The sequence below is a fragment of the Muscardinus avellanarius genome, assembly GCF_963383645.1.
Source record: "Muscardinus avellanarius genome assembly, chromosome: 2".
Taxonomy (NCBI): domain Eukaryota; kingdom Metazoa; phylum Chordata; class Mammalia; order Rodentia; family Gliridae; genus Muscardinus; species Muscardinus avellanarius.
In genome coordinates, this window is record NC_137787.1 from 63,202,008 (window position 1) to 63,227,930 (window position 25,923).

Below are 25,923 nucleotides of genomic sequence, written 5' to 3' on the forward strand. Positions count from 1 at the left end.
CATAATGAGGTAAGAGATTCATCATCACCTTACAAGTGGAGTAAGTGTGAATACCTTTCCTATATGAACCGAACCGCTGGATAGCTATGTAATAGATGGAGGTAAGAATATTCTTATAAAATTATTTCACAACCATGGGAAAAGGAAATGATCGACTTAAAACATGCCATTTTGCCACTCTTACCAATTAGTTTATTCATGCATTAGACATCTTATAGTTGATTATACAGGCAATCAACCAGACATTATGTTCTTCCAAAAGAGGTGGAACCTAGACATATCCAAATCTATAGGTACAGCACTCTGCAGACATGTGAAAAAATAAAATATCCCTGCACTGCATTATCCTCTGCATTGTCCCATGCAAAGACGCCTAAGACTTTTCTGATTTATTCTGTGTAGTACTGGGGATTGAACCCAGGGTGCTCTACCACTGCGCTACATCTCCAACCCTTTTTATTTTTTATTTTGAGACAGGATCTCACTAAGTTGCCTGGGCTAACTTGCAATCCTCTTGTCTCATCCTCCCAATTATGCCTGGCTCTAAGACCTGAGCTTACAAAGGAAGTAAAACAAAACACTATTTACAAATACTTTACAAATAATTTGAATTGTAAAACAACTTTACATATATGCTGATATGTGGCCTATAATGTATTTTATACATAAGTGAATGAAGGACTTAAAAAGAAACATGACAAATTATGAACAAGTAAGTGAGTGGGAGATGTGAAGATTTGACGATAGTGACAGAGGTGGCAATGGTATGATATACTTGAATATTTTTCATTTTTCTCTGTAAACTTTGTGTGTGTGTGTGTGTGTGTGTGTGTGTGTGTGTGTGTGTGTGTATTACTGGAGATTGAACCAGGGGCATTCTACCTCTGAGCTACACCCCCAGCTTTATTTTATTTTTTATTTGTAGACAGAGTCTCACTAAATTGCTGAGGCTGACTTCAAATCTGTGATTTTCCTGTTTTAGTCTCCCAAGTACTGGAATTATAGGCATGTGCCACCCATGCCTGGCTGGCTCTCTGTAAACTTTTAATTTGCTTTAATTGTTTGCAATTAGAATGCATGATACTCTTTCTTGTATGATTTTTGAAAGAGAAAAAAAGTTATAGTTATGACGTTTTTTTGTAGGCCTTTAGTAAGCCCTTTGTGTTTTACACAAAATGTGTTGGCAATTTTCCAAATTTCAACTTCACTTCACGGTATAAATGTCAAAAGAAAGCAGTACATTGAGACAGGACACGGGAAATCAGACTATGTCTTATTTTTCTGGCATTTTACTGTATCTCAGGGCCCACAAAACATGTGGTAGGATATAGTCAATCTACAAGACTAAAAAGTCCTCAAAACAGCCGGGCGTGGTGGCGCACGCTTGTAATCCCCGCGCTTGGGAGGCAGAGACAGGAGGATCACGCAGGTTCAAAGCCAGCCGCGCGCGCTGGCTTAGGAGACCCTGTTTCCAAATAAAAATGTAAAAATAGGTCTGGGAGTGTAGCCCGGAGGTAGAAGGGCTTCCAGGAACCCCAGTACCACCAAAAAAAAAAAAAAAAAAAAAAAGTCCTCAAAACACTAACTGCAGCAGCAAGTACAAAGAAGACACTGAGAAATGGCCAGAACTCTCTTGCGTGCCCAGAGATATTCCAGGGCTAGCTAGGGCTGGAAAAAATGGCCCTGTGGTTAATTCATGAATTACTACTAAATACCACCTGTTTGCCCAGCCCCGCATAGCACTCGTGTCACAGAGGAAAGAGAAGGCTCGGTGATGCTATTGCTACCTGGAGAATTACGCTGCTCCCTTGCCAGCCTCTAGCCCTACCTAGGCATCGACACTTGTATTAACTAAAATGTAACAATTAAGTTCCTAAGTCTCATTGTCCACGCCATGGCCATCTCTCGTCTAGAGAGTGTGACAGTGTCCTGAGAGGCCAGCATGCCCCTACCACCTCCTCTCACATTCTCCACCCAATGGCCTGTAAAACATGGGTCAGATCCTGTTCCTCTGCGCAAATCCCTCCAGTGGCTCTTCTTCCCACTCAGGGTGAAAGCCAAACTCTATAGCATGCGGTCTAGCTATCTGGCTCCTTGCTGAGATTAGAAATAAGTTTCCATGGCATCGTAAGAAAGGACACATATTCAAAAGTGGCTCGGCAAGGCGATTTTACTTTTTGCAAAAAGAGATCTTGCCACTGGTAAAGTCAGGCGTGCAAGAACAAAATAGTAGAAAACTGCTGGGTCTTTTATTTCCAATTCCAGGCTCCTGTGCTGTGCTCCTATTGGCTGGAGGATATCCGTACATCTTTATACCACTGGCTGGAGGGGATTCCAGGGGAGGGGCTGGCACATGCCACTTCCAGGAAATGCCGACTTTACAGAAGATATAGGTGCACCCAAAGTTAAAAAATGGCAGTTTTGCAACACGGAGCTTAAGTCAAGCTATTCCTTTGATAGATCTGATGATAGTCTCCCACAGAGATATTGCCTGTCTCATCTCTGCTCTCTGCCCCCTGCTCAATCTGGTCCCCACTCTTCCCAGATAGTCCCACAGCTCACTCCTTCACTTCTTCCAGGTCTCTGTTCAAACACGCCTCCCTCCCCAAAAGGGCTGCTCTGCCCTTCCTACAGTGTATGGTAACCCTGCCCATCCCTGCCCCAAACAGGCACTCTTTATTCTTCTTGCTATAGCGCTTAACACACACGACATGCTGCATATTCATTTCTTATCCGTCTTCTCCAGTGAAATGCTGGTTCCACAAGGACAGGAACCTAGTTCTGGTCTCTGTTCTGTACCTCAGCTCTTGACACACAGAACCACTCGGCAAGTATTTTTTGATCAAATGGAAAGATTTCTTCATTAATTCATGCATTCTAGCAGAGTTCACTCACTGGTGACCAAAGAGAAAACTTAGGCATGATTTATGTGCTCAGGATATAAAGAAGTACTGGGAGGGAAACAGTGCAACTGTTGTCTAAAGAAATATTTTTTTCTGTCAGTTGCGATTGAGTAGAAACTTATTAACAGAGTCAATTAAGTAATGCCTCTCTTCCTCTGGCTTTTGTGTTTTTAATGGACTAGGCTGTGTGTCTTATTAAATGACACATAAAATCAATGCTTTGCAAGTTTTAATATTTGCATGAAACACACAGGGATCTCATTAAAATGCAGATTTGGGTTCCACTGATCTGGGGTGTGACCTGAGAGTCTCTGGTTCTGCCAGAGGGTGTTGGTGCCGCTGGTGTGCGCGTCACACTTGGAGCTTCAGTGAATTGGGTGAATCCCAGTAGCACCACATGGGCCCAGAACTTCAGAATCCCTCATTAAAGTGTGGGCGGTTTCTGAAGATTTGGTCTAGTTGATATAATCCAGAGGCCATCACCCTAGTAACATTATTGTCACCCAAAAGAAGCACTGTGCTCTCTAAAGGAACATTTTTTCCAACCTCTTCTGTTTTTATTTTTTTGAATCCTTGAGTACCTTATACAAACATCAAATGCTTACAATTTATCAAAGAAAATGTTATTTGTCCTGTAGGAGTATTTGAAATATGTATTTAATAATCACAAGTAACACACTTCAAAATTTCTGTATTACAGGGAATTCATCCAAGCCAAGTTTATTATGTAAAGTAAACATTTAATTAGGCTTCCCAGAATAGGTGAAATAGCATAATTCATACATTATCACCCTAAGGGAATAAGGCAGATCACATCCCATATGTCTGAAATTGGGCTTTGAAAATGAAAAAAGTGTTTATAACCTGAATCTAAATTTGAGTTAGTAAAAAGTATTTTCATTTTATACTTGCTGAGTACAACAGTTTATATCTATATTCTAGCTAGCCAAGATAGCACAGAAATTTATTAGTGGATTTAAAAGAAAATCTCAGAACCTTTGGAAGAGCCGCACAGACAGGCTTGTCAAAAACAAGGTAGATAGTCAATGTTATAGGATGATATAGTCAAAGCTATGCTGCAGGGTACCTTGGCCAAGCCCCCAATTCTCTGCTACTGGGCATCACTGGGGTTCTCAAAGTGTGTACAGCGGACTCTGGAAACCTACCCTCCCCTGTTACCGTCACCAAAATACAAATAAATAAGTTAATAAATATAAATAGGATTCAGCAAAGACTGGCAGAGTTTGGGTTACATGCTGGAACTTTAATTCTGTTCAGAAAGCTGGACTTCTAATGTATGAAAAATGGCCATCATGTTAATATTCCCTCCCCACCCACAGAGCAGGGGAAATAGCTACTAACCTTGGGAGTTAAGACCTAAGTGAAATAACAGATTTACATGTTATGCACACGCATGCTTAAATGACATATAATCAAGATTACAGCTCTAAACACACAAAAGGCAAAGCTGCCATCTCTTAAAAATTTGGCAGTATCTGTACAAATTCATTGGTTATTGATTAGTCCTTAAAACTCTACTACATAATACCCTTATAATAACATCTTAGACATAATAACATATAAGGATATATCACACTGTGTAGTGTGTGTGTGTGTGTGTGTGTGTGTGTGTGTGTGTGTGTGACTAGGGATTGACCTCAGGGGCATTCTACCTCTAAGTTACAAGCCAGCCCTTTTTATTTTATTTATTTTTTATTTAAAAACAGGGTCTCACTAGGTTGCTGAGAGTCTCACTACTTGCTGAGGCTGTCATCAAACCTGTGATTGTCCTGTCTTAGCCTCCCAAGTACTGGGATTATAAGCATGTGCCACCACACTCAGCTATACTGTGTAATTTTAATTAAAATATGTGCAAATATTAACTTCATGGAGATAAGAATGTCATCAGTGTTAGGCTAAACTGATTCTTTAGAGTTCAAAGGGGACTATTCTGCTAAATGATGCCAAGTTTGGGTTATAATCCTAGGTTCAGGTTATAAAGCGTTTAAAAATAAGTTGGTCTAATTGGAGATATACACTAAAACAATCTGAGAAGCTAAAGAAACCCTTAAAAACAAGAATCAGAATCAATGAATGATATAAAATCATCAAAAGAACCAGTAGGGAATCAGTGGTCATCTAAGGGCATTCCAGGTCTCCTGACTTGGTGCAGTTTTGGGATCCATTTCCTTCAGACTTGGGTTCTGTCAGAGTTTGCCCCGGGGCCGCTGTGCACCTTCCAAGTCTCCATTTCCACACACATTTCACCGCTTATCCCATTGTTATTTATGTTTGTTTCTCTCAGTACTACATGAACTCCTTAAAATCAAAACTGGGTCTTGGTTATCTTGGAATCCATGTGGTGCTTTGTACATGCGGATTATTTATTAAATATTTATTTGGTGAACATGTGGAGAAATCTCTGAGGAGCTTTTACCTAGCAGTGGTATGAAGAGAAGGGAAAGAATTTTTCCTCTTTTCATGTCTGAAATTCCAGCTTTGCTCTTTGTGGTTAACTATAGAAAGGCTACTTATTGGAGGTTGGTAATTAATTGGTATACTCTTTTCTTTATGCATCTTCCTTCTTACTAATAACCTTTCTCTCCAGTTCAAATCTGCAGGGTTGGAAAGGAGAAACATTGATTTCAAGTTGAGACCTTTGTCTTTCCTCTAGATCTAGAAAGCAGATTGTCCTAGAGATCCGAAAACCCTCTTTCTCTAGCATCTTGACTTCCCCTTATTTTTCTCTCAATAGATTCAAGACCAATTTTAAGTTGTTACTATTTTGATATTTCTCAATGTCTTTTTGGGTACTTTTAAGAATTTCATAGAGGCGATAGACCTTCAAGATACACATACACATATACACAGAAATCTGCTTACAATTTTAGGAGTCTAGCTGGGTGTTGTGTCACACATCGTAAGCCCAATACTTGGGAGGCTGAGACAGGAGGATTGCAGGTTTGAGGACAGCTCAGCAATTAGTGAGACTTTCATCAGCTAGTAACACCTTGTTTCAAAATAAAAATGAAAAGGGTTAGGAGTGTAGATCAGAGGTAGAATGTTCCCGAGTTCAACCTCCAGTACCAAAAAATAAAAAGGGGGGGATGTCTACAGACTTCTGGAAGTTCACACACAGATCCTTAACATAAACACATATACTCCAGGAACCCATTACTATGTAAAAGCCCAACAGAAATGTATAGATAACATAAGACACATACTAGGGCATTTCGAGCATTGCTATCCACGGTAGCCCACCACAGACAGAAGGGAAAATATACGTATATTGCCATAAGGGAATGAAAAAAGCAATTTACAACTGCATATCTCAATGCAGGCTAAGTCTCACAAGCATAATGCTGAGTGAGAACCCGGCTATAAAAGGTAAGAACCAGGAGAATTTCATGGATCTGGATTGCTAGTCACACGGAAGGCAGGGGAGTGGGGAGTGGCCAGCAGGAAACACTGGTGCCTGGAACAATGATGATGTTTTGATGTTTTCTCTGAATTCTTTACATAAGTGTTTTTAAGAAAATGTACTGACCTAAGTGAGGTGCGCACCTTTATATACACATATGTTATACTGCAGTAAAAACTTCAAAGAAAAAAGCCCATTTTCGAACTAGAGATTAACTTTGCAATCATCAAGAAAAAATTGGGAAATATCAACTAAGTCTCCTGGTACAAATGAGGTCCATACAAAAGTAAAGGAGCCCGTGGGATCTGAAGTTTCCCACTAAGTGGTTCCTGGTCCTCTGTGATTGTGACGTAAAGACCAACATCCAGCAATCTGTAAGTTGTGATTTTCCTTAGAGTGACTCAGAGAAAAAAATAGAATGCACACAGGCATTAAAAGCATTCAGCAAAACTGTTAGCACCACCCCCTCCACAGAGGAGGACACCTGGCTAGGGAGGGGGCCTCGCAGACCACATGGCGCTTTCAGAAATGTTCATTTAAGTGATGCTGGAGAAGTTTAAGAGTACTGATTGCAAATGTCAAGTATCTGCCGCTGAAGACACTAATAACACCCGCAAGAGAATGTAAACACATGGAAAATGAAAACAAAAAGAGTATTAAAGTCAGCATATAATTAAATGTTTTACAACCATATGGCTTAAATACTAGCTATACCTGGCAAAGCATACATTTTTCTGGAGGGTCGTGGTAATTAAATATTACTGTATTTTATTTATTCATCTATTTCTTTGCAAATACAATGGAATCACATTCTGCTCATAGTTAACACTGTCCAAGAGTGGTTTGACTCTGGAGAGAGTGACAAGTTATCTATATCCGAAGGCTTCGGAAGAGATAAGCTGAATCTGTCAGAAATCTCAGAAACTCTCACAAATACTTTCAGGTACTGTAATAAATTTTAAACAAAGGCACACATTTGATTATATGAGTTGGATCTATATTAAGTAGGATCTTTAGGATGAGCAGAGCTGGGTGGGTGGAGAGGAAGAAGAATGGAACTGCAGGCTGGAGCCTGGCGGGATTCCCTGAGTCTGGCTGTGGCCTAGAGCTCGTAGAGCTGAGCCTGAGAGGAGGTGATGGGGGGTGGAAAGTGCGGGAAGAAAGAACACATGAAGACATTAGAGATTCACCAGTGATGAGAACAGACACGAAAGTCAGATTATCACAATAAAGCCATATACTTAGTTATTGACTTTTAGCCTTTTTCATTACCAAATGGTGCATGCTTATTGGAAAGTACAGATATTTTTTTTTATTTTATTGGTGCACTGTATTCATACATCATAGTGGGATACATACTTTTGTAGACATACATGCACACAATGCCCAGTCAGCCCCCACCCGATCCCCACTCCATTCTCTCCCTATCCCTCCCTCCCATGCTTAGCTTAGTGGTTGACATCTAGTATTAAAGCAATTTATCCAAAATTAAAAATGATAATCTCACATAACAGTTTCAGTTGTCTGATACCAAGCTTTTGATGACTTAAAGATAACTTTTCAATATTTCTTTTTGCTTTCTTTCTTACCAGAGAATATTTTTTTTCTATTTTTTAGGTGAAACTATCATATATTTATATATTTATTTTTCAGAAAAAAAATCTATCCTAATATGGAATATGGACTCTAGGTACCCAAAACGATCTTGAAAAAGAACAAAGCTAGAAGATGTATATTTTCTGATTTCAAACCATATAAAGCTACAATAATTGAAACAGTGTAGTACTATTCTAAAGGCAGATATATAAACCATTGGAGTTAAATAAAAGCCTAGAGCTAAATTCTTCCCTATATTGTCAAGTTATTTTTGACAAGGTTTCCTCGAACATTCGGTGGTGGAAATAATAATCTTTTAACTAAATATTGTTGAAAAATAATAATTACATGGAAAAGAATAAAATTGGACCTTTACCTAATCCCATATACAAATATTAACTCAAAATAGATAAAAGACCTAAATATAAATCTTAAGACTATAAACTTTTAGGAGAAAATCTGGGTCATAAAACCTCACAACATTGAAATTGGTAGTGATTTCTTGGTTATGATTTCAATGGCACAGGCTACAGAAGAGTATACAAACTCCCTAAAAAAAATATTGTATATCCAAAGACAATGTAAACAGAGTTAAAAGTTGCTAATAGAATGGGATAAAATATTTCCAAATGCTATATCTGAAGGTATATTAATATTCCAACTAGAAATCCTAAAAATTAACAACAATAAAGGCAAACAATACCCTTTAGAGATAGGTAACAGACTAACATAAATAATGAATCTCCACAGATAACCAATCTTAGTTGTCTGTTGGATGGAAAATCTTGTTTCTCTAGTTCTGATGTGTGTTACCTATTTCTTCTTTGTAATTAATCTCTTTGAGTATTTTCTTTAGTGCTGGTTTTGAAGACATAAATTCCTTCAGTTTCTGTTTGTCATGGAAGCTTCTTATTTCTCCATCTAATTTGATAGAAAGTTTTGCTGGGTAGGAAATTTTTGGCTGGAAGTTGTTTTCTTTCAGAATTGGGAATATGTTACTCCAAGCCCTTCTGGCTCTCATAACTTGGTTTGGGAAGTCTGGAGTGATTCTAATTGGTTTGCCTCTGAATGTCACTTGGCCCTTTGCTTTTGTTGCCTTTAAGATTCTCTGCTTGGCTTCCACATTGGTCATTTTGACAATTATGTGGCGTGGGGATCCTCTTCTCCGATCCTGTCTAAAGGGAGTTCTATAAGTTTCCTGGACCTGTGTATCGACCTCTTGCTCTATGTCTGGAAAATTTTCTGCTATTACTTCCTTGAAGAGATTGTTGATCCCTTTGGTATCACTTTCTTTTCCCTCCTCTATTCCAATTAGTCTTAGGTTAGCTCTCTTAAAATGGGCCCATATTTCTTCAATATCAGATTCCTGCTGTCGGATATTTTTTTCTAGATTAGAAACTATGCGTTCATTTTTGGATTGCTCATCTTCTAAGAGCGAGATTCTGTTCTCCATGTGTTCTAATCGGTTGTTTGTGCTTTGAATTGAGGCCTTTACTTCATTAATTGCATCCTTTATCTCTTTTTGGCTCTCTCTGAGTTCTTTTCGAAGCACCTCTATTATTTCTGCAGTTATTTTCCTGATTTGATCTTCTAGAAATCTCTGATTTTCTGTTTTATCGGGTTCTGATGTTGTGGGGTTGTGTGCATTCATTGCTCCAGTATTATTCCTCTTTCCCATGATTTCGGAAGTATGTGCCTTCTCTGGGTTCTTCCCTTGGGTCACTATGACTTCACTTAAGGTGTTCTGGATCTCGAGTCAGTAGTATCTCAGACCCCACTACCCCTTTACTGGGTTGTATCACAGAGTCTCCGACCCAGAGAGTCGATAGAGGCTGCTTTAGACTGTGGGGGGTGCCAGGTTGCACGTTCTCCTATGGTGTGATATCTCTGCCACCGCCCCTCTCCCACTGGGTCAAGTCCCAGGGAGTACAGTACTGGGATTTCTCCTCTGTGGCCCGCAATTTGACTCACTGTTCTTGAGTACGCAGATGTAGCTGTACTGGACTCGGTGAATTCGCTGCTGCTGCCGCCGGTGGCAATATGGCGCCACTCGCTGCTACGCCCTCAGCTGTGGGGCTGTAGTTTTTCTTCTTGGTTTTGATTTCCACTCTGAATCCCTGCAGCGTGTGCTGAGCTCGGACAATGGAGCTTTAGGTGATTTCTGTGCGGAGAAATCCCGCCTGGCTGTTCCGCAGTGGCTCACCTCGGCTTGCTGTAGCCGTCCCGTGAATTCGCCGGTGCCGCCAGCAGTATGGCGCTGCTGCCACGTCCTCGGGCTTGAGGATCTCCTCTGTGGCTCTGTTCTCAGTCCGCTTTCCTTCTGGAGCCTGGTGATTTTTTTTTCCTCTGGTGATGGTGTTTTCTGGCTATGAAAGGCGCTGATTTTGTGGTAATGGAGATTTGTTGTTAGCGGGGCTCTTAAGCCCCGCTTTTCTCGGTCGCCATCTTCCCGGAAGTCTCTCGAAAGTACAGACATTTTTAATGATACAAAACAAAATCTGGTTAAATTTTTTTTTTTTTTTTTTTTTTGGTGTGGTACTGGGGGTGGAACCCAGGGACTTTCTACCTCCTGGCTATACTCCCAGACCTATTTTTATATTTTATTTGGAAACAGGGTCTCACTAAGTCGCTGAGAGCCTCACTAAGTAGCTGAGGCTGGCTTCGAACCTGTGAGATCCTCCTGTCTCAGCCTCCCAAGCGCAGGGATTAAAAGTGTGCACCACCACACCCAGCTTAATATTTGAGTATTAATCCCGTTTATCTAAGTGTGGATTTTGTTTTATTTTTAACTGAGGGGTATTCATACTCCAGATAAATTTTTTTTTTTTTTTTTTTTTTTTTTTTTTTTTTTTTTGGTGGTACTGGGGTTCCTGGAAGCCCTTCTACCTCCGGGCTACACTCCCATACCTCTTTTTACATTTTATATTTGGAAACAGGGTCTCCTAAGCCAGCGCGCGCGGCTGGCTTCGAACCTGCGCGATCCTCCTGTCTCTGCCTCCCAAGCGCGGGGATTACAAGCGTGCGCCACCACGCCCGGCAACTCCAGATAAATTTTTGTATTTGCTCCTTTTTATGTAACACTAAATCATAAGCAATTTTGCATATTACTCTAGATTCTTTGTTACCATTAAAGGAGCAAATACAAAATGTATACAGCATAATTTAATAGTTATCTTGTCATTGTACCTTTAACTTGTGTTTAATAATTTGGTAACAAAGAAATAATATGAGCTCAGGCCACAAGTTCCCCTCCCCAGTCAGTTCCCACAAGCAGTTCCCCAGTCATAGATTGAGGCTCTATACACATACTGACAAATCGGGAAGCTTTTATAAAGACAACTTTGGATGGATATTCTGGCTAAACTCTTGGAAAAGAGGTTTATCTTTGGCTTCTTGAATATACCCATTAGTTCCTGAATTAACTCTAATAAATATTAATGTGGAGCAAATTAATCAATCAAGTAAAAGAATTTCCAATAGGAAAACACAAATACATTTTCCTAGCATTTAAATGCAAGTTATCTGAAATGCCCCAAGCCATTATTTTAATAGCCTGGTAACTCCCAGTTGGGAAAGGTACAATAATTACCATGATAAAAAAAGTTCTTTGTCCTACACTTTGAATTGAAAATAATGCACTCAAATGACTTTTATACAGTCCTCTGCATGTAGGTGTATTTGTTTGTACTGATTGAAAAAAATTTAAATGTTTTTTTCTCTGCCTCAAACAATATTGTAGGGGAAAGCTACAATAAACACAGCCACAGAGCCTGAGTACAAATACAAGACAAGAACATACAAACAAATTACTCTGATAACCTTTAAGGACACAGGAGCCAGAGAGGAAGAGTATATTTGATCTGTGTTATACACAATTCCTAGAACAGCAAAAGCCTATTAAGGTTTTCAAGAAACCTTTTTAGCCTTTACAAAGCTCATCAAAATGAAAATGATCAAAGTCCTAAAAGCATACCATATAAAACATGAAACCAAGCCAGAAAAGTAGCATACTGCAGAAACCACCAAATTTGCTTTAGATCTGGCTCATAAACCAGGTTCCCCAAACATGGCCTCCCGCTCCCCCCGCCCTTTTCTTCTTTTAAACCATCAAATTGCACTAGTGCTAATGGTGGGCTTAGCTATAAATGTGAAATAACTATTTATAAAAGAATGAAGAAATAAATATATATCTTTAAAATAAAGTATATATAAATAAATATTAATATATATATTAAATAAGTATAATATATTAAACTTCAATTTTGGGGAATTGAATTCAGAGGTGCTCGATTGTTGAGCTACAACTCCAGTCTTATTTCATTTTTTATTTTCAAACAGGGTCTTGCTAAGCTGCTGAGAATCTGGCTCAGTTTTTGAGGCTGGCCTCACACCCTAGATCCTCTTATCTCAGCCTCCTGAGTACTGGTTTTCCAGGCAAGTGCCAACACACCCACCCTAAAAATTTGGTTTCACTCACATTTTTCTCTCTCTTTCTGTATTTTTCTAATTTCCCACAGCATGCAGAAAAAGAAAAGAAAACACTCCAATTTTAAAGCTTTACTATTACTGGAGAAACAAAGTGATGGAAGCTAAAGTACACTTTGAAGACCTGTTATTTCTACCTCATGCTGGCAATTTGTTTGTTTTGCTGTTTTAGTGTGTGTGTGTGTGTGTGTGTGTGTGTGTGTGTGTGCGCGCGTGCGTGCATGTGCAGCACTGGGAGTTGAACCCAGGGCGCTCTGCCTCTGACCTAAACACCCAGCCCTTTTATTTTTTTTCTTTTAACAAATTTTTTTATTGAACATAAATAGTATACATTTAAACTATATTTGGTGCCCTCTCCCCCCGCCCCATTTTCCCTTCCCCCTTCCCACCAAGGGTTGTCCAGGTTAACCATGTCTTATTCATAATTTTACACATATTCAGATGTAGACCCTCATTAATCAAGATCAGCTTTCCTCCTCTCCTATCTTTCCATTCAAACTTTGCTGATATTTCCCCTCCATTATCTGGAGTCCCATTGGTATCCTCTGTGTTCCCGAGTTTGGGCATATTAGAGGAAACATATGTACCTTCTCCTTCTGTGCTTGGCTGATCTCACTTAACATAATCTTCGCCAGGACTTTCCATCTTCTTGCAAATGATATAATTTTGTTCTTCTTTATGGCTGAATAGAATTCCATTGTGTGTATTTCCCAAAGTTTTGCTATCCATTCATCTGTTGATGGTGGTCTGGGTTGGTTCCATATTTTGACTATTACAAATTGTGCTGCTATGAACATAGGTATGCATATGTTGCTGTATTTCTCTGAATTTAACCCCTTTGGAAAGATACCCAGGAGTGATATAACACCCAGCCCTTTTAAATTTTGAAACAGAGTCTTGCCAAGTGAGAGCGTGTCTCAGGTCTGGAGATTACAGATGTGCATCCCCAGCTGGGCTTGGGTCAGTATTTTTTTCTTTTTCTTTTTATCTGAGAAGTGTTAGAAATACTCAAAACATCTGTGAGCACAATGAGAAGGAATCAAATGCCATTATGTTCTTTCATGGGCTAGAAACTTCAACTGTGGACATGACTCTTTTGGGAAGTGAGATGAGGCGGTAGCAGGCTCAGGGCAGACTTCCATATCTCTGAGAAAGGAGAAACGCTCAGTCACATGCAACAAACCCTCCCACACCAGCCCCTTGATTAAAGCTCTGAGCCAGACGGGGGCTAATCACTGTAAGATTTGGTGACTGCTGTTTTCCTTGAAAGCCATGGTTCTCGCTCCCGTCTGCCTCCCTTGCCCAAGGCTCCAGATTCTGGAAGCTTGTGTTTTGCAGCCAGGAAACAGAAGCCAACAGTGGGGAGGGAGTTGGTATTGTGTGGCCCAGGCCACTCTGGGCACTCGCTTGGAGTAAGATGGGGACTCCGAGGGCACCTGTTTTCTGTCTCTTCGTTTATTTGGCATTGGAAACACCGTAAACCTCTGCTTCATGCGATTAAAATTTTTTTTAAATGGAAGGCTCCTTTTTTGTTTTTTGGTATGGAATACTAGGGACTGAAACTAGAGGCATTCTGCCTCCAAGCTAATCCTAGAGGCCTTTTTAATTTTTTTTTTTTTTTCGGTACTGAGGATGGAACCCAGGGGCATTCTACCTCCAAGCTACACCCCTAGCCCTATTTTTTATTCTTTATTTTGAAACAGGGTCTTGCTGAGTTGCAAAGGGCCTCACTAAATAGTAGCTGAGACTGTCCACAAGCCACGATCCTACTGTCTCAGCCTCCTGAATGCTGGGATTACAAGCATGCACCACCACCCCCTGGCTATTTGTTTTGTTTTGTTTTTAATATTTGAAACAGAGTCTCACTAGATTGCTAAGATTCTTGGTAAATTACTGAGGCTGTCTTCAAATCTGTGATCCTCCTATCTCAGGATTACAGGTGTGTGCTACCATGCCTGGAGGTAGGCTACATTTTAAAGTAAATCTCTCCCAAATACAGAACTGTTAATACTGTTAATATTGTCTTACCACTTAAACCTAAGAGAATTATTGAGAACTGAAAAAGCATCATTCTCTTTTCTGCCAGAGGCTCCCTCCAGAAGGCAGAGAGGCAGCTGGAGGGCGCACTACCAGGAAAAGAAGGAAGGAGCAGGAGTGCTTAGGTTAGAAGTGGGAGCCGGGCGTGGTGGCCCATGCCTGTAGCTTGTAATCCCAGCATTTGGGAGGCTGAGACAGGAGGATCACGATTTGAGAACAGCCTCAGCTACTACTCAGTGAGGCCTTTCACAACTCGGTGAGACGCTGTTTCAAAATAAAGAATAAAAAATTAGGGCTGGGGGTGTAGCTTGGAGGTAGACTGCCCCTGGGTTCCATCCCCAGTACTACAAAAAAAGTGGGAGACCATCAGTATATGATTTTATCTTTTAATATTTAATGCAATGTTCTTATTCCTAAACTTCACAAATCAGATGCCCCAAGTGGTTCGCTATGTCTGAAAACATCATAAATAATTGATTTGTTATTAATCGGTAACGCTGATTTTTCTTATTCAGTAAACCACTTTAAGAGACATTTCTCTCTAATTGTTATTAGGACTTTATCCTCTAGGATCTGACCATATTTTTGACAATGAGCTCTATATGCAGAGCAGAGCAAACTGGAGATGATGAGGTACACAAAAGAATTGTGCTCAGATTATAAAAAGCAAACACATATGCAAACAAAAACTGGGGGAAAGGGCCAGAGAGTACAAGTGGCTGTCTTATCTGATCTGGGTTTGGGGGAGGGAAAGGCCTTCCATTCTTAGGTCATCTGAATATAATGCTTACAGGAAAGCAAAATAACTGAAATACCTGACCAAGGAGGAGGAGAAAGGAGAGGAAAAGAGAGGGAGAGGGGAAGGGGAGAAAGTTTATGGATTCATCCTATAAGAGACCATTCCAGGCTTAGCAGAGAATAAACATATTTATTAAGTGCTATGCACTAAGTGTTTCACATCAATTACTGAATTCTAACAGCCACCCCTGGGTGAAGAAACTTACTGTTCCCATTTCATAGGTGAAGAAACTGAGACCAAAAGAGGTTAAGTCCCTTTGCAGGGTCACATGGCTGGGAGGTGGCAGCTCTGGAATATGAACTCTCTGGCTGACTACTACCCTACACTGCCAACACCTCTAAGAAGAGTGCCCTTGTCTGCTTTTCCTGTGTAATCCCAGTCCTTGGGAGGCTGAGACAGGAGGATCTCAGGCTGGAAGCCAGACTCAGCAACTCAGCAAGAATCAGATGGAGGTGAAGCCAGTGTGCTCATGTCACTTTTATTTTGACCCAGTGATAGTGCCTCATCCTTCTTGGAAGAAATTCAAACTCCTTAACACAGTGTGAACGGCTCTTCATCACTCTCCGGTCTCATCTGCCCACTCTTTCCTTTGCTCCAACCGCTCGGAATATTTTTCAGTCCTTCAAATATGCCGAACATTTTGTCTCAGAGGCTTTGCCCAATTTGTTTTCTCTGCCAAAAGTATGCGTCCCCTCCCTCTGCTTCATTCCCTCATCCTTCAAGTCTCAGAGAAGCATGCCTTCCTCAGGACGCCACCCCGGGTCCTCCAGAGCAGGCACGTGCAGCTGGTGTGAGCCCTTGAGACACACGAGACTGAACTGAGATGTGGGCGCACACCAGTGTGCAAAGGTGAAACACAAAAGAGGGATGCGAAACAGAGCAATAACAATGATTTATATTAGTTTCATGTTAAGACAAGAATATCCTAGACATACTGGGTTAAGTAAAATATTAAATTTAATTCATCTGATTCTTTTTATCTTTTTTTTTTTTGGTACTGGATATTGAACCAGGGGCATTTTATCTCTGAACTACAAACCAAATCCTTTGTTTTTATTTTGAAACAGGGTCTTGCTAAGTTGCTGAGGCTGGCTGTGAACCTGCAATCCTCCTGCCTCAGCCTCCCAAGCATTGGCATTACAGATGTGTGCTACCTCACCCAGCTTCGTTTTGCTTTTCAAAGTATGCCTACCAGAAATACTTTAATTATCTGTATTGTATTTCTATTGGATAGTTCTGATCTCAAGCATTCTGCATGTCCCTTGCTAACCTACTAATACTTTCACTTATTTGTTTACTATCAAACTTATAAAAAAAAAAAACTAGACCATAAGATCTAAAAGGGAGGAAGGACCAAGCTTCTCTTATTTCCCGTTTCCTCAGTGTGAAGGACAGCACCTGGCTGGCACAATGGGGTTAAACTGGGTTGTTGAAATAATAAGGCTAATGAAGGCGTAGGATTGGTTGGGAAAGGGGGAATGGGAAAATACTCTCTCCAGCACAGGTGGGAATGTGTCCTTTGATCTTGGTGCTAAGAAGTGAGATAGTCGTTTTGAACTTGAAATCTAGCACAACAGATTACGATTTTTGAAGTCCAAAACACAATATGATTTTATCTGTAGGTCCAATTAGCTTCAATTAAAATTGTAGCAAGCTATTTTGTATAGACCAACAAAGTAATTCTACAACTTATGGAAAAGCAAAGTGCTTAGAATAGCCAAGACAATACAGAACAAAGTTAAAGGACATACTACCCAATTTCAAGGCTGTAATAATGCTGCATAATTAATACAGTGACGTACTGGTGAAAGAACAGACATACAGATTAATGGAACAAACTAGAGAGCCCACTGATTTTTTTTTTTTTTTAAGGAGCAAAGGCAATTCAATGGAATTGAGAAAGGCAGTCTTTTCAGCAAATGGAACTGCAAAAATTGGATGCCTATACATCAAAAATAAAGTTACAATGTAGACTTTACATATTTTCTGCCTGTATCTGAAAACAGAGCTTGACCATAGACCTTACCTTCTCGTTCCCCAAGCCTTCTCTCTGTCTGTCTGTCTGTCTGTCTCTCTCTCTCTCTTTCTCTCTCTCTCTCTCTCTCTCTCACACACACACACACACACACACACACACACACACACACACACACATCCCTTAACCTCAAATTGATCACAGGTGCCAGACATGATGGCACGTGCCTATCATTCCAATACTTGTGAGAATGAGACAGGAAGATTGCAGGTTCGAGCTCAGTGCAAAGTAACTTAGTGAAACCCTGTTTCAAATATTAAAAGGAGCTAGAGGTATAGCTCAGAGGCAGAAAATCCCTGTGTGTACGACACACACACAGAATTGATCATTGACTTAAAAACACAAATCTATAGAAGTCCTAGAAGAAAATATGGGAGAAAATCTAAGTAATCTTTTATTTGGTGATAAATTCTTTGGTACCAAAAGTATACATAATCCATGAAAAAAAATCGGACATTGCACTTTACTGAAACTTTAAAATTCTCTGTAAAGATCACTATTAAGATGAAAATACAAACCACAGACTGAATTGCAAAGCATATATATATATATATATATATATATATATATATATCCAAAACTCTTACGACAATCAGAAAAGAACCCAAGTGACAAATGGCATCTCTATAAAGAAGACAGGTGGCAAATGGTTTAAAAAAGATACTTAACATTATTTGCAAAATTTTTAAGAAATCTAGTTGGGTAGGAGGTCTGAGGACGGAATGTAGACTGTGATAAAAGAATCTGACTACCAACTATTCTAGTTTGTTTCCATGGGGGTCAGTTTTTGAGGAAAAGAATCTGAAACCACTACACATGTATTCTGGTATTAGGCAACTAAATAGATGGCAGACGGTGTGGGACAAATTTCTCTTTGTTGGAATGAGAGATTACAGAAAAGGGGAAAAGTCTAGAATGGTCCTTGTAGAAATGAGTTAGTTAAGAGGAATCAGTATGACCCATGTTTAGCTCAACACAGATACAGATGGACATATGGACCAATGTAGTCATGCAATGCACAAAGCGGCAGACTATATATATGCATGCTGGAACCACATATATACATCGCCTACTGACATGGTAGCCCTCTTAGTTTAAGTACAATCTATGATGTGTGCACAGTAACAAAAGTATCTAAAGCACATTTCTCAGAACATGTCCCCACTATTAAGGGACATCTGACTGTACTTAAGATATGTGTCTAGGCACAAGTTAATATATGCACATAAGTTTTGCACTCTGTCAGCTGAAAGGGTGTATACATCCTGGTAGCACCAAGCACACATAGCACTCAGATCTTGGTTTTTAATGCCAGTCTGTGATGGTCCTGTTAAGGAACTACTAACAAAAGAAACCAAGGATTCTTTGGCAAAATGAATGATTATAAAACTGGAGCATGGAATATACAGGCATTTAGTTGTGCCAGAAGACAACGCCAAAAACCGAAACAAAATGTAATGCTGGGGTATGTCAAAGGGACTCAGGAGCCAGATGAAAGGCCTCCCAGCTGCCAAAGGTAGAACAATTTGAGCAATGAAATAAATATTGTTGTACTGGCTTATAACCCAAGGTATAAAATAAATATTCATGAGTGTACGGGGATACAAATATATAATCAAAAAAGTTAATAAATACGGGAGAAGAGACATGTCTCCCATGCAGAAGAGTCCTACATGATTTATGTAGGTAATTCTGCTACTGAGGAGCTGAGCACAGCTCCCCACTCCCTAGGCTGGGCTGTGCACAGTGACTTCTTTCCACACATTTCAGTGTGGAAAAGAGGACGGGGTGGGAGACAGTGACTTTACAGTGGAAAAAGTCGGCAAACCCTGCCTTAACTAATTGATCAGAGTCAACATCGATAGGGATAACTCATATTGATAGCATAGATTCTTGATATGAGATAATAAAAATGACAGACCTCTGTGGTCTCCCCCACCAAGAAAAATCTATAATCCAAGCCTAATTTTGAAAAGACATCAGAAAAATCCCAACTGAAGGACATTCTACAAAACACCTGGCAAGTATCCCTTAAAACTGCCAAAGTCATCAAAAACAAGAAGTCTGAGAGACTCTAACAGCCAGAAGATGCCTAAAGAGACATGACAATTTGGTGTAATGGGATATCCTGAATGGGAACAGAAGAAGGACATTATAAATGAAGAAAGTCTGAATTCAATACAGACCTTAGTTAATGATCATGCATCGATATTGATTAATTTTAATATGCTGCAAGGAAAAACCTCCCAACCTAAAATTCCCTGTCCCATGAATTCTTTATACATAAAGATGAAGTAAAGAGATTCTCAGAGGAAAATTTCTTGTCCAATGAAAGTAGTCTTTATAAATAAAGATGAAGAGATTCTCAGATGAAGGGAGGGTTAGGAGAACGTGTAGCCAGAACACCTGCTCTCCCAGGATTCCCAAAGGAAGTTCTTCAGACAGAAGGGAAATGACCACCAAGGGAAACAAAACACCACGGACGAAGGAAGGACAGCAGCAATGGAACCAAAAATAACCCCAGGAATGGAACGGGGTGGTGTGAAAACTACAAGGGAGAGGCAGCTCTGTTGTTTCAACTGCATAGGAAATTCATTTCCCAATATGTCTGAGATGCTATTACCAACCTTTTAAGTCTTTTAATAGAACTTAACTGACAAGGATAGTATATGTTAACAATATATAGTGTGAATTAAATGTTCTATCTGTATTTCTATATGTTAAACACACAAACATACGGAGCATTGGATGGTGGCATTTATGGGGGACTTAAAATACTTTTATGTTTCCAAATATTCAACATGAGCAGTATTCTGTTTACCATCAGAAAAAGATAACCGTCTTAGTTAAAAATCCACGGTCTTGCTAGACTTCATTTTAGATTCTTGGCAGGAATACTTCATTTAGGCACACACTGTAAACTTCAGTGACTCATCTGAATGTAAATTTGGCTCACAAAATTTATAATGAATTAAAATCAAGTAGATTAAAAGAAGAAATCCTGTTATACTCTAGGAAAAATGGGATTGTTTATGTCATACATTGTATCAGCACCCACATCCAAGTAGCTCAAAAGACTTAGTGAGACCCAATCTTGTTCATCTCTGGATCACACATGTTCAGAAGACAGTGAAAAAGAAATTATGTTTCTGATTGTATGGACTGTATGAGATTTCTAAAGCACAAAGCTTGTTGCAATCAAAGCTATTGCAAACCGTGATGTCAACATCATTCTCCTAAGTGCTTCTGTCCGATTCCTTCATAATCGAGGGCTGAAGACTAGCCCAAAATGAGACATTGATTGCATTCTGCTGTTCTGAGTACACTGGGTGAAGGGGACTGCGTTTTTAGTAGTCAGCATCTCTGCGGAGAAGCAGTGATCAGCAACCACGAGTCATTCCCCTTCCTCTGAGCACAGACGTCCCTATTTTCAGAGGAGAATTCACAGGTATCTCCCCAACACTGGCTCAGAGTTGGGGTGAGGTGACCCATACTAGACCAGCTAGAGTCCTTCTTAAAGTCTTCCTCGTGGTAGCTGCTAAAGAAATCCTGGAGGACTGTTGGTGGCCGTGTCTAGGCTTATGGAGAAGAGAACGCTTGTTTTCTGGTAGCTCCAGGCCAGCTCCACAGTGTTCAGTCTGAGGATGAAGATGTGAGTTTCCAACTTCCTATTTGTTTTAGAGGTGCTTGATATGGTTTCTGCCACCTGTAACTTCAAAATCTGGAGCTACACATTAACTCAGTAACTCTTGTATTCTTGTGAAAAGGGAAAACCTTGGGAGATGAATCATGAAACACTCTTTGCTCAGAAATTCCAAGTTGCAAGTGATGTCCTCTTACCATGTTTATTTGGCTATTTATTTATTTATTTATTGGTGGTACCGGGGTTCCTGGAAGCCCTTCTACCTCCGGACTACACTCCCAGACCTATTTTATATTTTTGAAACAGGGTCTCTTACGCCAGCACGGCTGGCTTCGAACCTGCGCGATCCTCCTGTCTCCGCCTCCCAAGCGCGGAGATTACAAGCGTGCGCCACCACGCCCGGCCTATTTGGCTATTTAGGAACCTAAACTCCAATCTCTCCTAGTATTACATCCCAACACAATTATTCTCTTACCTGTCTCTCTTTGTCCCTAGGATATTTGCTCTTTTAAGTCAAGAATTTCTTCTGTTAGACTTTGTAATGTCCAGGGCCAAAGAGCCTTCAGGGCATATTTAGCCAACTACTAAAAGTTAGTTGGTTTTAAATGGATTGAATAAATATGATCATTTCCCCTACTATTATAGCATTACCTCATTCCTTCAAACTTCATTAATTGAAATTTTGTGACTAGGCTAGAAAAATTAATTAATTTAAAGAAAAAAGGGGTTATTAACCCATTTAGTAGTGTAAGAAACTGTAAAGAGAATGATTAAACTAATTAAGAAAATAAATTGTTTCAAGCAGGCCATAGTCATTTAAAATCACCGATTCATATAGAAATAATTTGTGGGCTAAGTTACAAATAATATCCCTTTACCTATTCATTAAATTAGGTCCCTGAGGATGTGTATTAAGTAACGCTTTGATAGCCTGGTTCATTTGCTACTTGTACTTGAAATATTCCATAAATCAACCTTTATTAATTCAAAGGATGACACCTGCGGTTATACACAGAGTTTACTTATAAATAGAAATTCTCTTACAATATACTAAAGATAACAGGGGGGTTCAAACAAACAATAAAATTCTTGATGATTTGTGATTCATTATTTCATTTATTTCAGACACAATTTGCTTTATTTATGTCCCAGGCCAATGCTACTGGGTTCAAATCCTTAATGTCTATCTTATCATCCTTTAGTTTAAAATTTGCTATCAGTAACTATTGCATGGACATAGTCTAGCAGGCTAATCAAACCTCATTTTTTTTTTTTTTTTTCTGGAGAGAAGAGAGGAAAACAACACGAGACGTGTTTAAATACTAAACAAAACAACTGGTTATGATGCTGCCCTTTCCATTTCACTCAGGTCATTGATTTCCTTCAAAATATTGAACTCTCATCTCTACATATCAAATCTTGGTGTGGTGGTGAACTGTTTCTTCTGCATTTAAAAAATTATTCAATCAGGAAGAATACTATCTTAAAAATTATTGAACATTTATACCTATATATTCTAATTTGGATATGATCTAATGCACTTATAGTATCTATGAACAGCTATTAAGAAAACAGTCTGAAATACAAGTAAATATAATACAAGTTCTATTTATAATATTAACATCACAAGGCTTTTTTTAATAAAGCTTGGTGAAGTAGATAGAGCTTTGAGATAGTTATGAATTCTATATTCAACTTTCTTCTGTGAAGTTTAACACACTCCACCTAGCATTCCTTTGTGTGCAAAAGAAAATTATATTCACTAAAGATTTATGACCATTTTTCATCTAAGATGTTTGAAACATATTAATAAGATAACTACAAAAGAGTTCACAAATAAAAAATATCATCACATTTCTAGAAATAAATGCTATAGAAAAACTTAATTCTTTAAATATGCGAGGTTTACTGAAATTTTCTTTTACTAGGAAAGTAAAAGTTGAACAATGGAAAAATAGAATTCTTACGTGCATCTCGGCGAAACACACCCCTGGAATAAGCAGAATTGAAGAGAAAGAGAAGGGAAATAAAGGTAACCCACTTCATTGTGCCAAAGGCTTGTGGGGTTGATAGAAGAGAAAAGTAGGAAGAATAGAGGAAAATTCACCCTAATATACTTCTTTAACCAATATTTGTAGATAATTAACTAGACTCATCTCTGTATTTCATTGGTTCCCAACTGATTACAAAATCCGAATATTCTTGCCAAAAAATTGTTTAACTAGATCCCTTGCGTATGTTTGCCATCTGGAACTGTTTTTACCACAAAACATCTTATCAAATTTTACATAAGAGTTTAAACGATTTGTACCTATTATTCATTACCATGTTCTTTTTTTGTGTGTGTGTGGTACTGAGGATTGAACTCAGGGGCATTTTATCTCCAAGTTACACCCCCAGCCCTATTTTTCATTCTTTATTTTGAAACAGGATCTCACTAAGTTGCAAAGGGCCTAAGTAGCTGAGGCTGGCTGCAAACCTGCAATCCTCTTGCATCCGCTTCCCAAGTACTGGGATTACAAGCGTGCGCCACCACATCCGGCTTCATTACCATGTTCTTTATCTGCTGTTTCCCATTTGAACATTTTGGTTTTGATGTTTTTAAAAATACAACCAAACCAATGACTCTGGAAATAAGATACACAAACTGCATTGCTAATTCCAAGTATGCTTTTACCTATAAGTAATGAAAGATGTATATATACCTGCACACATTTTTAGGGCTTCCGTGTCTTTGGACACTGTTTTGTCTGGGGAAAAAGATTTCTTTTGCCTCGAATACAAACTAATAAATAGCTATAGCAACACAACAACTAAAATAAATATTTAGAAGTTCCATGTTTTCATCCCCACTCTGGTCTACATGCTACACAGAGGTGCCAAGGTAGGGCACTTCTATCCAATGGAGCATCTCTCATGGGATTTTCAGTTAAGAAGACATTGGGAAAAAAATGGACCCAAATGACAGTGATGACAATTTTTGCCATCATAACTTCCACAGGGACAGGGTGAGCCTGGTTACACCTCTAGCAGCTAGAGAATCCTAGACCTTCTTCGCCAGACATCAAAGAGATTCCATTCCTGTTTCACACTTTTTTCTCCTTTTTTTTTATATATATATTTTTTATTGGTGCACTGTATTCATACATCATAGTAGGATACATACTTTTGTAGACATACATGCACACTTTTCCCAGTCAGCCCCCAACCCAATCCCCACCCCATTCTCTCCCTATCCCTCCCTCCCATGCTTGGCTTAGTAGTTGGCATCTAGTATTATGGCAATTTATCTAAAATTAAAAATGATAATCTCACATAACAGTTTCATTTGTCTGATACCAAGCTTTTGATGACTTAAAGATAATATTTCAATATTTCTTTTTGCTTTCTTTCTTACCAGAGAATATTTTTTTTCTATTTTTTAGGTGAAACTATCATATATTTATATATTTATTTTTCAGAAAAAAATCTATCCTAATATGGAATATGGACTCTAGGTACCCAAAACGATCTTGAAAAAGAACAAAGCTAGAAGATATATATTTTCCGACCTCAAACCATATAAAGCTACAATAATTGAAACAGTGTAGTACTATTCTAAAGGCAGATATATAAACCATTGGAGTTAAATAAAAGCCTAGAGCTAAATTCTTCCATATATTGTCAAGTTATTTTTGACAAGGTTTCCACAAACATTTGGTGATGAAAATATTAATCTTTTAACTAAATATTGTTAAAAAATAATAATTACATGGAAAAGAATAAAATTGGACCCTTACCTAATCCCATATACAAATATTAACTCAAAATAGATAATAGACCTAAATATAAATCTTAAGACTATAAACTTTTAGGAGAAAATCTGGGTCATTAAACCTCACAACATTGAAATTGGCAGTGATTTCTTGGATATGATTTCAATGGCACAGGCAACAGAGGAGTATACAAACTCCCTAAAAAATAAAAAAAAAAATTGTATATCCAAAGACAATGTAAACAGAGTTAACAGTTACTAATAGAATGGGATAAAATATTTCCAATTGTTATATCTGAAGGTATATTAATATTCCAACTAGAAATCCTAAAAATTAACAACAATAAAGGCAAACAATACCCTTTAGAGATAGGTAAAAGACTAACATAAATAATGAATCTCCACAGATAACCAATCTTAGTTGTCTGTTGGATGGAAAATCTTGTTTCTCTAGTTCTGGAGTGTGTTACCTATTTCTTCTTTGTAGTTAATCTCTTTGAGTATTTTCTCTAGTGCTGGTTTTGAAGACATAAATTCCTTAAGTTTCTGTTTGTCATGGAAGCTTCTTATTTCTCCATCTAATTTGATAGAAAGTTTTGCTGGGTAGGAAATTTTTGGCTGGAAGTTGTTTTCTTTCAGAATTGGGAATATGTTACTCCAAGCCCTTCTGGCTCTCATGACTTGGTTTGGGAAGTCTGGAGTGATTCTAATTGGTTTGCCTCTGAATGTCACTTGGCCCTTTGTTTTTGTTGCCTTTAAGATTCTCTGCTTGGCTTCCACATTGGTCATTTTGACAATTATGTGGCGTGGGGATCCTCTTCTCCGATCCTGTCTAAAGGGAGTTCTATAAGTTTCCTGGACCTGTGTATCGACCTCCTGCTCTATGTTTGGAAAATTTTCTGCTATTACTTCCTTGAAGAGATTGTTGATCCCTTTGGTGTCACTTTCTTTTCCCTCCTCTATTCCAATTATTCTTAGGTTAGCTCTCTTAAAATGGGCCCATATTTCTTCAATATCAGATTCCTGCTGTCGGATATTTTTTTCTAGATTAGAAACTATGAGTTCATTTTTGGATTGCTCATCTTCTAAGAGCGAGATTCGGTTCTCCATGTGTTCTAATCGGTTGTTTGTGCTTTGAATTGAGGCCTTTACTTCATTAATTGCATCCTTTATCTCTCTTTGGCTCTCTCTGAGTTCTTTTCGAAGCACCTCTATTATTTCTACAGTTATTTTCCTGATTTGATCTTCTA

The 25,923-nt window shown here is 38.9% G+C and overlaps 1 protein-coding gene across 11 annotated transcripts in view; it reads right to left on the minus strand.

Moving 5' to 3' along the window:
* Nucleotides 1-25,923, minus strand: part of RAPGEF4 (Rap guanine nucleotide exchange factor 4) — a gene marked incomplete at both ends in the record, with an annotated part of 342,537 nt that overhangs the window by 111,139 nt on the left and 205,475 nt on the right. The gene's annotated exons all lie outside the window — the stretch shown is intronic.